Genomic DNA, 14,885 nt, shown 5'->3' on the forward strand with positions numbered 1-14,885 from the left:
CCTATATTATCTACATGAACAAATGTAATTTATTATCATGGTTTGAAAGAAAAATCTATGGAAACACTTTTATTTTTGGTAAGACATGAAGCTTGACCTCTGGGCCTGGGCACTACCCCTCAGCTCTTCAGCTCAAGGCAAGCACCTTACCACTTGAGCCACATAGCCATTTCTGGTTTTCTGGTGGTTATTTAGAAATAAGAGTCTCATGCACTTGCCTGCCCAGGCTGGCTTTGAAGCGCAATCTTCTGATCTCAGCACCTTGACTAGCTAGGATTACAGGTGAGGGCCACCGATGCCTGGCTAAAATTCTTAATTCCAATTAATAAGCAGAAACCCAGAACTTGAGGCTTTGCTTAAAAGGGGGAGTGCAGGTAGAAAGTGTAAAGCAAATACTAGCAGAGAGGCAAGCAGAGAAAGAGAGAGAAAGAGAGGGAAGGAGAGAAAAAGCGAGAGTAAGAGAGAGGGAGGGAGAGAGAGAGAGAAAAATGTAAAAACAAGAAGCAACCATGGGGGGAGACAGGCAAAAGAGTGTAATGAAAGTGAATATTATGAAAATAAGTAGTATGAAAATAGGAAAATATAATGGAGTCCATTATTTTGTACAATAATAAGACAATATATCTAAAAGAAATTATTTAGACAGTGATGAGGACATATTAGCTGGTGGGGAAGATATTATTTACATTCACTTAGGCCCCAAACACAATCTCTGAAGATGCTCCTGTTCTATCCGGGCCAATGAAGTGGCCACTGCCAGTTTTTGCAGCAAAAAAAGAAAAATGTCATTCTGAGAACCAATGAGAGATAATGGCCAGACATCTGTGGCTCAAGCTTGTAATCCTAATTACTCAGGAGCCTGAGATGTGAGGATCCAACTCAGGACAAGCAGGGAAGTCCCTGAGACACTAATCTCAAGTTAAACACTAAAAATAGGAAATGGAACTATGGTTCAAGTACAAAGGCTCCAGGACAGCACTCAGGCTCTGATTTCACCCTCAGGTCCAGAAAATACATACATATACACAGAGATACACAGACACACAGAAGCACAGACACACACACACACACACACACACACACACACACACACACACACAAAGTTAACTATGTATTAGAAAACTCAGTCATATGTCAACATTTAATGCTCACAAATGTTAACTCCCACTGATTTTCACATTCTCTTAAAAGGGACTATTTACTTGGCAGATGGTCCTGCATTTTATAAAAAAAAAATTATAGTCATACTTCTTTGGCAGTCACTATCACAAATTTGAATGGCAGGAGAGGGGAGGGAATGGGAAACTGTGTAGCCACTTTCCTTGTGCTCCACTGATACTCTTATGCTTCACTACTGGAAAGACATTAGCAGGAATGACATGTGTCTAAAATAATTTAAAACCATTGAAATGGCCACTGATCATGTATAGACTGATTAAGTACAAAGTGACATATAGAGTGAAAACCACAGGTTGCTCTATCAGGTGAAAAGCAACCTATATATGATATAATTGGTAACATTTGATGTATGTATTTTATACTTATGGACATAGAAGTTTGTACATGCATGGGAAAGGTTCTGGCAATATATATCTGACAATGGAATTCTTTTGGGAACGGAATATATGGTTGTGCAGATGGAGTGGGGAGAAAATCTTAACTCCTAGATTAGAATTATGACATTTATATACAACCAAATCTATTTCTCTCAAAATTAAAAAAGATGTACTAGCATATGAAATAAGAAAAATAGCACATAAATCTGTAGTATTTTTTTCTCACTTTTTGATTAGCACACATTCTTCCAAGGATTTGATTTGTATCTTTATGAGACTCATTTCCTCCATCACTCTCACACATCTACAGACTTTTCTCAAATCAATGTCAACATGCTTTGTTGTTCATTTTTTACATGCATTAAAAAACTACCTATTTTGAACATGTTTTCCCACCTTTGCCCTCTCTGTCCTTCTCACTTCCATTAAAACACACATATAATAGTTGTTTAGCATTCCTATATCTCATTTTAATTAAATTGCATAACAATAGTATTTAAGAAATTTCACCATAAAATTTTACAAACTTATATTGAGTATTTTTAATCATACTGATGGCCTGACTCTCCCTTTCCCCATCTAGCTTCCTTTTCAATATTCAACGGATTTCGGTGAGATTCCTTTGTCATCATTGCCATGCACAGATGCCAAATAACATTTATTTATCCTTCCCTAATCCTACTAATTCCCTCAAAAATTCCCAAACATATAGACATATTCTATAAATGTATTTATATATGATTCTCTGTGTGTTTACATGTTTATCTTTTAGATTGTGTATTTACATATTATAGAAAACATGTGACCTTTATCTTTCTTAACCTGGCTTACTTCACTCAGCATGATAGTCTCCATTTCTATTTCCCTGCATATAAAAACATTTCACTCATCTTAATGCATGGTGTGAAGTAGAAGGGAAAGGCCTGGCTGGGCATACACAATGGAAATCTGGTATCATGTAGTTAACATTTAATGCCAAGTGGCCAGAAAGATACTCGTTTTAGTGAAGATGGAAGGAAGTGAGAAACCAACGGAGCCTCCAGTATGTCCAAATGTGCCTAGAGACCTCTTCACCTGGACAAAGAAGCTGGGGTGATAAGGGAAGAAATAACCAAAAAGTTTGAGCAGGGAAAGGTGATAAGATAATTGGGAGCCACATGCCACAGCAAAGCCAGCTAACATGAAGAATGGAGCTGACACAAACTAGGCAAAGTTTAGGCCACTGGGGTCTTTGACAAAGCCATTGAAGGCTATCAGATAATTATTGATTGAATATAAGATAGTGATAGAATACAAATATAGAGAGTGTAAAATAATTATTGTATTTCAGTTTCCTTGGGTACTATTGTTATATACTTTGTTTACTAAGAAATTATCATAACATTGAAAAAAGAAGCTAAAATGGAAACTGGTAAGTCAACTGGCTGTGAAAATCAGGATTTCAAACATATGTTTGACTTCTAAAATCCCATACAAGTGTAACAGTCTTACAAGGGAACATGGGAAGCAGATTCTGCTTTTGTGTGTATAGAAAGCACTTCTTGAAGCCCACCAAGCTTGTCACACCAAAGACTGGGTTCTCAAAGCCCATGAGGAGATATTGTCACTAGAATCTTCTACATAGGAGGCTCAATGCAAATTGTTTATTTTTGTATTGATCTTTTGCTAACTGACCTTATAAAGGAAAAGTAAAGCCTAATTCTGTTACAAAGATAAAGATCTCCCAGCCAAGAGAAGCCAGGCTCATATTCTTTCTGGCTGCCTGGTGATTAGTCCATTGGTTGTACTTTTGTCCTTCTGATATAACACTTCTGTGAGGTGTTACCCTGCTTTGAGAAGGCAAATCCTTATTAGAGGCATGATTAACTTTTGAGGACAAGGATACATTGGTTAACCTTTTCTTCAGTGGTATTTTAAAGACACAATGAGAATATTATGGTTCAAGACCATTCAAGGAAATATTTTTTAACCAAGAAACCTATCTCAATCAGTATTTGCTAGATGTAGTGGCATACATCTGTCATTCCAGTATGTATGGGAGGCATAACTAGCAGGGCTACAGTCAACAGCCCAAGAAAACCTACAAGAACCTACTTAAAATTAAGTAATATTAAAAGGTCTGTCAGTTTCATGCTTCCCTAACAAGTGTAATTTCATATGTGGCAAATCTAGGTACACTCTTCCACAGTGAATTTATAGAATGACCCAGGCTCAGGTGTGTTCTGAATTTCCACATCTTACTTTCTCAGTAGCCCCACCCATTCCAGCACACACATGGGGCTGGGATGGGCAGCTTCCTCTGTTGCTGGTAGGGTTGATGCTTTATGCAAGCAATAAATTAGTAAACATACAAACTCCCAAAGAGTATTCTGTTTTCTTTTCCACTCTGCTTCCATCCATCCAGTTCTCTGCTGCTCTGCCTCTCCAAGGTTCATAAAATGCTTGTCCCTCCTCCTGGACATTCTCACATTTGATCTACCTGGAAAATACCTGTTCTACTTCCACAACCCTCACAGGATTCTACCTGTATAAGTTCTTTCCTGCATCACTGTACTCCAAGCCCATGATAATAATTCATACTACTCTTTACCTTTGTCCTTCCCAACAGTCTTCTTGGCCTGCTCTGGAATGTTGTGTAATTAGGTACTATGCATACCACTACCCTTTTACATTCTTCAGTTACCTAGAGCAAGATATGCTTTCTAAAGATATCTTCCAATATAGAACAATACTTTGTAAACACTGGCCATGGTATCAAACTAAAGGCAGTTGAGTAGAAGTGTGTACTAATCACATAACATTCCTGCTATGAGTGATGCTACACATTTGTTATCCTACCATTCAAGAAGTTGATCCGGAACATCATGGGTTCAAGATCAGCCTGGGCTACAATAGGTCTCAAAAATAAAAGGACAATCCTGCTTTAGTAAAGGAATTATTTTGAGGAACAACACATCTAAATGAAAATCTAAAAGGACAAACAAGGTAACACATAGCACCCTATCAATGCTCCACAGTTTACTCACCACCCACCATGAGAGATTTCCACCAGCCAGGAATAAATCTTTCAGCACAGCACAAAACAGAAACCAAAACACCCCCAGAATAATTCTTGAAACCAATTTTCCCTTTAAAAAAGTTCTGAAAAACAGGATGAGGGCTGGGAAGGTGGCTCAGTGGTAGAGCGCTTGCCTTGCATGCCTGAGGCCCTGGGTTCGATTCCTCAGCACCACATAAGCAAAACGAAAAAAGCCGGAAGTGGCTCTGTGGCTCAGGTGGTAGAGCGCTAGCCTTGAGCTGAAGAGCTGAGGGACAGTGCCCAGGCCCAGAGTTCAGGCTCCACAACCGGACCCAAAAAAAAAAAGAAAAAAGAAAAAGAAAAACAGGATGAACAACTTTTAGGCCCAGTACTAACAATAAAAAGGAGAAAATGAAATATATAAAATTTTAAAAATTACAATTAGTGTAAAATAGTTACTTGGAAACCAGAGTTCAGGATTGCATAGGGAACAATTATCAAGATCCCCGTCTCGGCTGAAAATGTAGCTTAGTGGTAGAATGATTGCCTAGGATGCATGAAGCCCTGGGTTTGATTCCTCAGTATCACACAAACAGAAAAAGAGTCTCAGGTGGTACAGCTCTAACCTTGAGCAAAAGAAACTAAGGGACAGTGCTCAACCCTGACTTCAAGCCCCACAGCTGGGAAAAAAGATCCCATTCTCAATCAATAAGTGCTTCCAGGTATGTATGAGAGGCATTCTAACACTGCGTTCTAACACAACCTAGGGAATGCATGATATTCATTCAAAAGTAACTGTTATAAACAGGGCTAGCTGTCTAACACTTGTCTAACAAGTGCAAGGAAATGAGTTTAATCTAGGTACACACGTGCTTGGGTACACACATAGAATCCTATACAAAGATATTCGGATAATTGAATAATAGCATATGCACAGCAGTGGGTGAGTGAGGAACTCCACACCTTCTAGTAGATATGTGGACTGATCATAAAAACAAAAATATGTATATTTTCTCTTGATGTGCATATTATAAAATTATATACATGCTCATATGTGTCTATAAGTTGAATACATTAAGCAGCTATATGACTCTGTATGTTACATAAGCACTGAATAAAGAAAGAAAAGGTCCAAGGTTACCTCAGAAAAATTGCTGAGATATGCCTCTGCTCTCAATATTTTTTCTGGTTAATTGGAGACAATCTTACAGACTTTTCTGCTTTAGGGAGCTTCAAACTACAATCTTCCAGGTCTCAATCTCCTAAGTAGCTAGAGTTACAGGCATGCCAGATTAGAGATAAAGCTCAAGTGGGGAGCATCAACCTTGAAAGAAAAAGTTAAGGAAGTGAATAAGGGCTTGAATTCAGGCGCTAGTACTAGGGTATGTGAGCACACATATGCATACACATACACACTCACAGATTAACAAGAATGAAACTCTGGTGAACCAGCTATATTTGTATACTTTAAATTACCTGTAGATTGTGGTTTAATAATCTAATAATACAGAAATGATTCCTCAAGCTTCCTCCTCTTTATCACATTAGGTGTCTTAATTAATTTATCAGGGTTTTTCCTTTTCTTTTTTCTCTTGTGTGTGTGTGTGTGTGTGTGTGTGTGTGTGTGTGTGTGTGTGTGTGTGTGTGTGTGTGTGTGTGTGTGTGTGTTATACACACACTCTGGTGTATGTATAACAATACTGAGACTTGAACTCAGTGAATTGGCATGATGCTATTGCTTCTTCTCTCAAAGCTGTTCCTCTACCCCTTGAGGCACAGAACCACTTCCATCTCTTTTGGGGAGAGAAGTGTCCCACGCATTTTCTAGGCCAAGTGGGGCTCAATCAGAGGTCTTTATATCTCAGCATCATGAGTATATTTTTTTCTTATGTGCTAAAATCATCGGGTAATAGTCATACTTAAAATTAAAAAAAAAACCCTCTGGGACAGCAGTCAGGGCTTGATTAATGCCCTAGGACCAACACAAAAAATAAATGCAGTTTCTTGTGATTATTTCAGTTTACTTATTGCTACCTCTAGGATTATCATCTATGTCAAGGGTATCTGGAATGTGACTCCCTCCATAGATAAGGGATCACTCTAATTCATTCAATCAATCAGTCAAAAGTAACTGTAAATCCTCCATATATTACCTGTGTAATATCAATTAAAATAGTTAGTAACCAATAAATTATAAAAAGGGTAGACAAAAAGTCCATTAACATCCAAGATTTAATTCATGCTATGACATTTTAGACCTCACTCAGGAGTTCTTTTAAAAACATATTTCTATCACTATTAGTATTCTATCCACTGTGAAACTGAGGAACTGAAACCATACACTACCTAACTTAAAGGCCTACACCAAGAAACAATTAGATACCAGACATTGATACAAGGAAGCTGTACATTGCATATTCTCATCAGTCAATTAATCCTAAAAACAATGGACACAGGCCAACCTGAGCTGAAGCTGAATATTTTGTCTCAAAAACAAAAAGTGAGGGCTGAGAATGTGTCTTAGTGGCAGAGTGCTTGCCTAGCAGCCAGGAAGCCCTGAGTTTGATTCCTCAGTAAGATATAAATAGCAAAAGCTAGAAGTGTTAGAGTGCTAGCCTTAAGCAAACAACGCTCAGAACAATGCCCAAAGCCTGAATTCAAGCCCTAGGATTGGATAAAAAATGGTTAAGACAGGAAGCAGAGAGAAGAGGAATGGAATTTTTTGTCTGAGCCTACATTTTCCTAGCCTTCATGCACTTTCAACTTGTGATTTATGTTTTCATTCTATTCAGTAGTCAACTAACTAGCTTCAACTGCGTATCTGAATCTTGGGTTATTCAGAGTTAGGAATCTTAATTTTGGTGCTGGGGATTTTGCTAAATGGAAGAGCACTTGCTGGCAAGTGCCAGGCCCTGGGTTTTGTTCTCAGATTTGAAAAAAAAAACTATTTAATCTTATTTAGTTTATGACTTACTTCACAGAAGAAATAAATGTATTCACTCATTCATGGATGCACATATTGATACATTTTCGGGCTCATTTGAGAAAATTTACTATGAAGAAGCATAACAGAAGTCACATACTGATGGTTCATGCTTGTAATCCAAGCCACTCAGGAGGCTGAGATTTGAGGATCATGGTTTGCAGCCAGTTGGTGCAAAACCGTCTATAAGTCTCTTATTCCAACCAGTAAAAGACTAACCAGCAAAAAAACTATAGCAGTGTCTCAAGCAGTAGAATGTTAGCCAAGAGCTATAAAGCTACAGGGCAGCACCCAGTCACTGAGTTCATGTCCCAGCAGAACTGGCAGAAAAAAAAATGAACTCGAATTCAAAACAGCTTTATTAGGTTCAAAATAGTTCATAATCATTGAGAATAATTTGCTATTTGGGGCCAAACAAAACAATCATTTTTCTACTAATGACACAGAATAAAACACTCCTTAATTAGTTCTAAATCATGTAGGATTTCACTATGTGGAACTGTACCTTTTCTAATGATAGCAGAAAACTGTATGTATTATATCCCAGGACTGTAAAACATATAAAATTAGATTTGTGCTCCATGGACAAAGTTTCATGATTCATAAAAGAGTATCTTCACAGTACTTAAGGTTTTTATATACTCTACACTGATCCTTTTTCCATACTGTATTATTATTGAGCACAACATAATTGTTAGTAAGCCTTGCCTTTACATTGGAAAATTCCCAATGCTGAACTTTCTAAACTTTCCTTTCTTTTATAAAGCAAATAAAACTATGATGGTATGTGAATATCATCAGTAGAAAAGTAAGTGAATGCCACCTCTACAATGCTCTGGACCTGCTGCAGTTCTGTGTTCTTTCAGGCATCCTTTCAGGCTGATTGATCTTCTCCTTAGTGCCCAGGTTAGGGTGCCCAGTAACTTCCCTCCAGTCTCCAAGGTTAGCTCGTGGTTGTTTCTTCGTTGCAGAAAATAGATTTCTGTATTCTACAAAAAAATAAATGTGATTGCGTCAAGCCTCTACTGTCATAAAGATTTTATTGTACATTAGTCCATATTTTCTCAGAGAATTCCTTAAATATTCAATTAATGGGAGGAAGGGGCTTGGAGGGAGGGAGGGAAAAGAAGGCACTATACAAAAGGAAATGTATTCATTATCTGACTCATGTAATTTAATCCCTCTGTACATTCTCTTTATAATACCAATGTAGACATGGCCACATATTCACCTAACAAAACTAATATGTTACACATATTGAGAAGACAGTATACTCCCAAATAAAGTGTACTTAAATCATTTGCAAAGCCACTCCGGCCTCTTTGCCTCTGCCACTCCTGGTCCTTTTGTCCAAGATGGGGTGCCAAAGGCACTGCCTCCTGGGCTCCAAGACCGCTGCTGTGAGGGTCTGTGGGCCACAGGTCAGCATCTCCAACACCAAATTTGCAAAATGGGGCGGGTCAGTGCAGCTTGTTATGGTCCACAATTCTGCTGCAGTGTGAAAAGGAGGAGGGCTGTACATGAGGCCTCTGGTTCCAAGCACCCTGCTAAGGCTAGAATCCTTGGAAAGCCATACAGCAGCAGGGGGCAGCCACCAGGCTGTGAACCTCCAAGCTGGCAGTGGAGACCAGACAGCAAGGCCTCAGGGACCTGGGCACCTTGGCTCATCGCACCACGCCTTGCCCAGTGCCTCGACCTTGCAGCTACTGCCTGAGGTCTGGTCTTTGGGCCCTGCCCAGCAGCTGGGAGTACCAGATGCTACTCAGCAGCCTGAGCCCCCCGCTGCCAGCTGAGCACCCAAGGACTGGATTCTCCACCAGGTCAAGCGCCTCAGGGAGACAGTCAGTGGCTGTACACATGCCGACCTCATCTGGATGGCCTGTGTGAATTTCTGGCTGCCTGCAGGATGAGCAACAGGCCTGGCAGAAAATCCCGGACTGCCAGCGGCTGCCCTAAGCCCCTTCGCTCAAGGTGGAGCCCATGCACCTGCGCTTCAGGGACAATGGAGACGATGGCAGGCAAGGAGATGCAGCAGCAGCACCACTGCTACCTCCATGCAGCCGACAGAGCCCCCAGGGCTGCCCGTGACATCAACCCCCTGGGCTGTCTGCTCCTGAACTGAGGCTGCCCATACAAGCAGTGCTCACTTTCCTCTATGTATGCCCTGCCCCTGCCCAATCCCCAGGTGTCACTGCCTCCTCTGCCACCTTTGCCCTGGACACTCAGCTGCCATAAGGGCCCCTCATAGAGTTCATAGTGGTTGAGGACGCTTTTGCAGGACAGCCCCCAGGAAAGAGTGATAGGAGACTTGAGTCTGTGGAAAAAGGTATTCCGCACATATTTTGATAGAATATGAAATCAGATGAAAACAAAAATTATCAAATTTTAAAAAAGAAATTAACCAGGCATCAATGGCTCACAGCTTTTATCCAAGCTCCTCAGAAGACTGAGAGCTGAGGATCAAGAGTGGAAGCCAGCTTGGGTAGGAAAGTCCCTGAGATTCTTATCTCCAATTATCTACAAACAACAGCAGCAGCAGCAGCAGCAGCAGCAGCAGCAGCAGCAGCAGCAGCAGCAGCAGCAGCAGCAGCAGCAGCAGCAGCAGCAGCAAAACCCCACAAGTAAAGCTGTGGCTCAAAATGATAAAGTGTTAGCCCTGGGCATGAAGCTCCAGGACAATGCCCAGGCCCAGAATTCAAGCTTGATGATCCCCCTTCCCCAACAACAACTACAACAACAATAACAAAAATAAAAATTAAAAAAAAATTCCAGTGACATCCTCTAGACCAACTATATGTTAAACATCTTCCATAGTATCCACATGCTCACTAGGAGTGTGCTGTAATATTCTAGGACAGGGTCAACAAACATGTTTTGTAAAGAGTGGGCCATATGGTCTTCAATAATAACTACTCAACTTTGCCTTGCATCATGAGAACATACAAAAGTTGGATGAGGCTATGTTCAAATACAACTTTATTTATAAAACTGGGAGGGTCTCACGTTTGATTACAATATTCGGATTCTTGATTTTAGGTTACAAACACCAGTCCATAGCCAAGATCCAGAATATTCCAGTAGTTTGTTTCATTTATTTATATTAATTACAGAAGATGTAATAATGTAATTTTAAAAAAGAAAGCACTCAATTGCAATACAATATGTTATATTTGATCACCTGAACTGAAAAACTCATCTACTTACAATAGTCAATTGCTAGATTTTTCAGATTTACTAAAAGTAATTTGTAAAGATCTTAAGGTAAACAAAAAAATCTAGGAAACGTTACTCTGACATATTATGAAATATATCCCTAACTTGGTTCTACTTTTCAATAACTTAGAGCAAATTGGGGAATCCATCCAAGAGAGCGAAATTCTGAAGAAAGACTTGTCTTCTACACACTGCACTGCAGCTCCTGGATAAGAAACCAGGGATCACCAAATATCCACACTGCTTTTCACACTGTAATTCCCTCTCAACAGACTACCAGCACATAGAAGAATTTTCACCAGAACCTGAGTGCCTCACTTCTTCTGTGTATTTATATGCACTATTCTAAGGCTTGAAGTCAAAACCTTGGTTCTGTCCCAGAGCTTTTCACTGTAGGCTAGCCCTATACCTCTTCCAGCTTTCTTTGGCAGTGAATTGGAGATGAGAGTCTCACAGACTTTCCTGCCCAGGCTGACTTTGAACTGAGATCCTCAGATCTCAGCTTGCAATTAAAGGTATAATTAAAGGCATGAGCAACCAGTGCCCAATAAACTGCCCTACTTTTCTTGATTGTTTTTATTTTGTTTGAGATCAGGACTTGAATTAAATATTTGACACATTTTCTCACTAGGTATCACTCTGCCACTTGAGCCATATATCCAGCAATCATTATTTTGAATAGCTGGAAATCATCAAATTTTCTTAATATGGTCTGTACAATTACTGTTGTTCTAAAACTCATCCTAATCAAAAAAGTCTTATTTATGGACCCTAGAGATCATCTGAACAAATTCTCATAATATTGCTTGTAATTGCTTATCACTTTAGGAACATGATTTTTTAAATTATTGTTTTACATAGCAGAGTTGTCATTAAACAAAGCAGTTTATGAATACAATATGCCTTGATCAATGCCACCACTTTCAACATTCTCATTAATCCCTCCCCTTCACAAACCTTCCCACACTCTTCTCAATTAATGGTAGGATATTTACTGGAATCCTCTCTACATTTTCCCCTTTTCCTCCTCTTCATTCTCCAACCTTTCCTCCCTTCACCCTACTTTTGACTACCTATGACCCTATGATCCAGCAACTCTACTCCTGGGGATTTACCCAAAAGATTACAAACCAGGATATAATAAAGCTTTCAGCACAACCATGCTTAGTGAATCAGCCCAAATGACCCTCAAGAGAGAAATTAATCAAGAAAATGATGAATATTGACCATTTGTAACTCTCATATCTCATTTTTTCTGCTGGTATCCCATTGACATTGTATAGTCTCTGTACTGCAGTGAGCAACACGTAGAAACTGAGGTAAAAGATTTTCAGTGTTATCTGTTAGCCATGGATTCCTTGATGTGAGTTCTCTGCTCACTCTCGTTGTCTGTTCATGCCTTTGAGTGCTAATAAAAATCACATGCATTTTTCTTCCTTTTCAATTCTTTCAAAGCCTAAAAAACTTTGTCTCTTTTGAGTAACTAATTTTAAAGAGAATATCACCATCTGCCACCTCTCCGTGGCCTTGAAATTAAATTCAAATGGGACAATGGCTTTTTGGTGGGAGAGGGGAATTTTGTATTCAGAGGGTTTTGTATTCAGAAGATCTGTGCTTGCTAGACAGGACTTAGGTAGTACAACAGCTAGCAGTCAACTCCTTTTGACATACTTCTAGACATTTTGTTTATTTGAGGTCTTGAGCTTTTTACCCAGGGCTGATCCTAGATTGATTGAGACCTGGCTACCTATGCCTGCCACATAAGTAGCTAGGATTACACATGTGAACCATTATGGCCAGCTCATTTTTTTGAGATGGGTGTCTTAGCAGTTTTTTCTCTGGCCTGGCCTCAGACCATGATCCTGTTTTATTTCTGCTTCCCAATCAGGTGGTATTACAGATGTGGGATACTATACTTAATGCACTTGACACCTTCGTAACTAAAATTTCTTCTAAAATTCCAAGCAGGATGTAAGATTTTTCATACTCATTATATGTAACCATGAAGAATACTAAATAAGACATAATAAAGGGGTTATAATTTAGATTATTTTAGTCACAGTGATAAAAATATCTGAACACTTTTTAAAATTTTTTGGAAAGTAGTATCTTGTAGGACCAAATAATGCATCTAACTGTGTTCTCAAGCATCTTTTATTTAATAGGATTCCATCTACTTGGTGCCATTGGTGGTTCATCACTCCCAGGTGTTCTACAACCTCTATTCTCTCATAGAATTTGCTTTCAATATCATCTGTGAAGGTGTTCAGCTAAAGCAACAACTGGCTATCAAAGCCCACTGATTGCTATCCATTCGTTGTAGTGCATCTCCATTCAAAAACTCCTAAAACGCATGCCCAAGGAGCACAAACACCTACATCCTGAATGGAAAACTGTCCCATTGAGTGGATTTCCCCCTAGCAGATGCAATGCTTACAACATTAATCACTGTGAGCAGCATTTTTCTACCTTTTCCATGTCCCATAAGGATGCTGTTTGGAGTGGAGATTCTGGCCATTACACATTTGTGGAAAGGAGGACATATGTCAAACAGACTGAAAAGTTTGAGGGTGTACAAAAATAGATGGATGCTACAAGTCATTGGAACAAATATCAGGACCCCTCTCTGGCCAGGAGTTCCTCTGAGAGTCAGTTGGGAGAGCTTTGCAAGTTTCTAAACTACCCTGAGAGCTCATGGAAACAATATCCTGGGAAACAGAAATGATGTACTCCAGACAGACTCTTTATGCCCTTAAGGAGTGTCACAAATATACAGAGCTTCTCTGTTCCTTGGAGCACTGTCAAGACCCTAGGGAAGCTTGGATAACTCCAACTTCTATACTAATGTGAAAACTGCACAAGGCCAACCTTCTTTTTTTGTGCTTAGTAATTGTACTCTTTTATCCAGGAAAGATCTGGCATTTCCTATGCAGACATCTGAGGGGAGCATAAACAAGTGTTAGGTGTTTTGTTACTAAAGCTTGCATAGATTTTTTTGGGGGGGTCCGGTCATGGGGCCTGAACTCTGGGCCTGGGCGCTGTCCCTCAGCTGTTCAGCTCAAGGCTAGCACTCTACTACTTGAGCCACAGTGCCACTTCTGGCTTTTATTTTTTGCTTATGTGGTGCTGAGGAATCGAACTCAGGGCCTCATGCATGCAAGGCAAGCGTTCTACCACTGAGCCACCTTCCCAGCCCTAGATAAGTTTTTTTTAATGTGTTGATTCTGGGGTTTGAACTCAGGGCCTCAGCATTGAGTTTCTTTTTCTCCAAGGCTACTACTAAAATTGGAGCACAAATCTCTTGAAATTTCCTGCCAAACAAACTCCATAACTAAGATCTCAAAGACAGGTAGAAATGCAAGCATGAGTCACTTAAGTATTATATCATGTACTCAAGTTAGAATGTGACGGGAATAACAAAAATATCTATTGATACTATTATCTTTGATGATGAAGCCATTCTCCTTCTCCTTTTCCTCAAAGCCTGAGAGGTCATTTAAAGTAATAACATGGCTCCTTTATCTTCAGCATTTCTAAGGGTAAGTACACTGCCCACAAACAACTAGGTTCATATTCAATTATATACACACAAAATGAAATATCATGGAAAAGCAACACATATCTATTTGCAAAAAGCTAAAATGACTTCTTCCTTGTTCTCTTACTCAAAAGATCATTTGCCATGAAATAGATTGTCCTTGAAAAAATCGTGTTAAGTATGTCAGGGTTAGAGAGACAAAGACATATGTCTTCTCTCTGTGGAAGTTAGATCTAAATTATAAACATTCATGAAAAAACATATTCAGGGTCCTAGGCATACATACAAGCTGAATAAATTCTGGTATACTCATGGAAGATTGAAAGAGTGTAACTCCTTTAAACAACTCAGAGTTTAACAAACTGAATACCAGGAGGCTGAAACATGTGTTCTATATGTGGAGAGTGGGAGGAGGTCAAGGGGTAGAGGATGGTGATTGGAGGGAGAGAAGGTGGGTAACCAAACACAGTCCTAATAGTCAATGTATATGCGTGAATATAAAACCAGGTAACTTGAGAACATAGAGATGGGGTTGGGAGATATGTGGGAGAAGGATGAATGCAATGACATTGATCA

The sequence above is a fragment of the Dipodomys merriami genome, unplaced genomic scaffold, assembly GCF_024711535.1.
Source record: "Dipodomys merriami isolate MVZ:Mamm:240054 unplaced genomic scaffold, mDipMer1.0.p SCAF_228, whole genome shotgun sequence".
Classification (NCBI taxonomy): Eukaryota; Metazoa; Chordata; class Mammalia; order Rodentia; family Heteromyidae; genus Dipodomys; species Dipodomys merriami.